The following is a 3,361-nucleotide window of genomic DNA, read 5'->3' on the forward strand; positions in this document are numbered from 1 at the left end:
TATATATATATATATATATATATATATATATATATATATATGCATGGATGGTGTGTACCTTTTTTTTAATTCCTTGAAACTCAAAAAAATATTTGGTATATGCATATTAGACAATGTATAAGGGAATTGGAGAAAACATATAAGGGATTGTAGCTATTTGAAATAATACATGAAAAGTATGTTTTGTTTTTAAAAGTATTTTTAAAATTTTTAAAATTTTTATCAAATTATTTTTTTATAATTTTCTTGTTTTTGATATATTAATGTTAAAAATATATTATTTTAATATATTTAAAAAATAATTATTATTACATAATTTCAAAAACTATTGAAGATTGGAGCGTTGCCGCTTGAGCCACAGCCCAACGGCAACAAGTGCGTTGCCTTTCTTTTTTTTTGAATTATGCACCCTCAAAAGCTGTGTTACTGTCCAACTGGTATGCTGATAATGGAAAATTGGATATGAGCTCGAAACCTAAGAAGCGTTATGGCTGGATAGAGTTCCAAAATAAAAGTTCATGTGTGTGGGACTGGAGATGTATCCCACCCAAGATCAGAGAATACGCGCGCGCGCGCGCGCGGAGTTGTAATGCTTGATGAAAAAAAGTAGGAACTGAAGCACAGAGGCCTGCTTCAGATGTTAGCCTCCATGATGAGGATGAAGAGAGGGGGTGCATTCAAATTTGGCACAGTGAAATGCTGTCACTTTCTTTTGCGCTTATTTCTACACAGCCTAGGGCAACTATTCGCTTCTCCAAAATCACCGTATGTTGCGGTTGTCATGATTCTATGAAGTTTATTTCTAGGAGTAGTAGAGCGAGAAATGATAATAAAGGACCCAAATTCTTTCCACCATTTTAAGGATAGAGTTTGTTCGTGGGGATTTTTTGGCGATTCAGTTCCTGACATCTTGATTTTGGTATCTGGGTCATCAAATTGCTGAGGTCAGAATTTCAACTCATATCCTGACAGAAGCAGAAACTCCCAAGTTTAAGGCAAATCAGATAGAAATGGATTGGCATTCCTGTGTCAATCTGCATGAAATCATGTGAATAGATTTAGAAATTTGAAATTTTCATCCTGTACATTTCTTATCTCGGTTTCATTCCACCAGGCTGTCCAGTTGGTTCTAAGTTCTAACCACTGCTTCGAAAATTGAATGAGAGAGGCTGGGTCGCTGAGATGTGGAACAGCTCCACTGCTTCAGGAGAAAAAAGATACTGAAATCTGTATCTCCACTCAATTTCCCAAGGATGCGATGATGAAAGGTGTGGAAGATGAAATTGTCTGGAGGTCGTGGAGTGGGTTTTATGCTGCCATGTAATCCAGCAGTGGAAATTGGAGCATACAGTCAATCGAGCAGGGTGCGATGAACAAACATGTGGTGCTACCGCATCCTCTACACTGCAGCTGAAGCAGGGTCTTAAGGCGATCGTGATCTGAGACTAGCAGGGCTTTGAGGCCAAAAATTTCACCGAGGGATCGTACCTTTTTTTGAGCTCTTCTATGGCTTCACAACATGCATCATTGCATTTACGAAGTGTCTGACCACATGGTTTTTAGGAGAATGAAAACTAGCATGATTTCAGACAAATCTACGGATTACTTGTTTGAATTTAGTTTTAGATCACCAGAAACCGGTTACTATTGGTTCTCTGAGATGTGCATTATCGTAGTTGTGTTACTGCGATTCATATCAGTGCCTTTTCATTAGTTATTCTTGATCTCGAATGAATTTCGGGTTGGCAGTAAACCTACGAAGTAAGGGAGCTCCATCCGGCATATAGAAAGGCAAAAGCTGCACAAGTTTGGATTAAGAAATCTTACTGCTAAAATTACATCACTACGTGATTCAAACAAAAAGATGAACATGACAGCACCATTTGTAAACTAATTCTGCAGCTCGAAGATGTCATTTAGAAAGCAATCTAGGATTAGAAACAAATAGAAGGATTATCTATACACACAAATGCCTTCTTCAAGTTTCCCTTCTTGTAGCCCTCCTACGAGGAGGCTCAGCAGCGTCTTCATCCTCATTCTCATCATCATTCTCATCCTCACGTTCCCTCTCTCTACTGCTTCCTTGGTTGATTGAAGTCACAGCAGCATCAGCACTGCTTGTTTCGGGGACATCAACCTGCAAAATTACAAAGAGAATTTGTTTCGTGTAGATCAGACCGTGCAACAGCGCTTTCAAGAAACGTGTCAATGCTTTATGATTCAAACAACATACCATTGGTCTTCTGCCACCAAATAGTATTCTATAGAAAATTGTGAAAATAACAATCACAATGGAAGCAAGGATGCCAATAGTTATATTGGGCTGTTTTTCTCCCTGTTCAATGAGGTCCTGCAAGCAAGTAATTCCATGATAAGTTATTCAAATTAAGCAGAGATACAGGACCAGTTCTATAAACAGCCAAGTCTGTTCACTCACGATGATCTTAGGCTTATAGGCACCCAAGAAAGGAATGTCCCCTATCTTGTAGAGAAAGTTAAAAATCTTCTTCTGCAAAAAACAAACCAACAGAGTTTGTTAGGACGTGAAATAACCGCATATTTGTACAATCATTTTCCAGCACCAAAAAACAAAACAGAACAAAGAGGTATGGTTGAAATGAAGATATTACTTTGAAGCTGGAGATCCCATGTCCAGCAGTTGCTTCTTCAGCCTTCAGCTTCTCTTTCTCAATTTCGAACTTCTGTTTCCATGTTGTTTCTCTGTATATGTCTGCGACCTTCTCATCACTAGCTATCAGAATTTTGTCAAAGAGTATGCCATCCTGCATGGTCCAAATCTCAATACCAATTGCAGCAATAGGCTCAAAATCAGGTTTCTCAAGCTCAAAGTAAGCAGGGTTTGGGATCTCTTGAGATTTCCATATACCCTTATAATTTGGGTTGTCAATTTGAGGAGCATGCCATTTTCCCTTATAAGCAGGATTTCTCTTCATCGGTCTCTTCCACTCACCACAGCCAGGTGCTAGCTCACACTTAGGATTGTCATTTTTTGGTGGCTCCCATTCACCATCCTCCTCCTAATCCCACTCTCCAGGCTTTAAAGCATCAGGATCATCAATTTCCTCAGGCTCGTCATCCAACCACCCTTCTGGTTTCACGGCATCCTTGTCTTCTATTTCCATTGGTGCATCCTCATCCCCATCATCTGGCTTCACTGCATCTGGATCTGGAATCTTTGCCCGCTCGTCCCAGTCCTCTGGTTTCCTGTCATCTGGATCAGGAATTGTCTTCGGTGGAATAAGAGCAGGCTCAAAATCTTCTGCAGATAGGAAATTTGCCTTCTTCTTCTCCTCTCCATCTATTAGAATCTTCAATTCATTATCTGGTTTTAATATTGCAG

At 39.2% G+C, this 3,361-nt stretch overlaps 1 pseudogene; it reads right to left on the minus strand.

Annotated features, from left to right (window-relative positions):
• Positions 1–1,807: 1,807 nt before the first annotated feature.
• Positions 1,808–3,361, minus strand: part of LOC105110853 (calnexin homolog) — a 7,880-nt pseudogene continuing 6,326 nt past the window's right edge.

The sequence above is a fragment of the Populus euphratica genome, unplaced genomic scaffold (genome assembly GCF_000495115.2).
Source record: "Populus euphratica unplaced genomic scaffold, PopEup_1.0 scaffold265.1, whole genome shotgun sequence".
In the NCBI taxonomy this organism is placed as follows: domain Eukaryota; kingdom Viridiplantae; phylum Streptophyta; class Magnoliopsida; order Malpighiales; family Salicaceae; genus Populus; species Populus euphratica.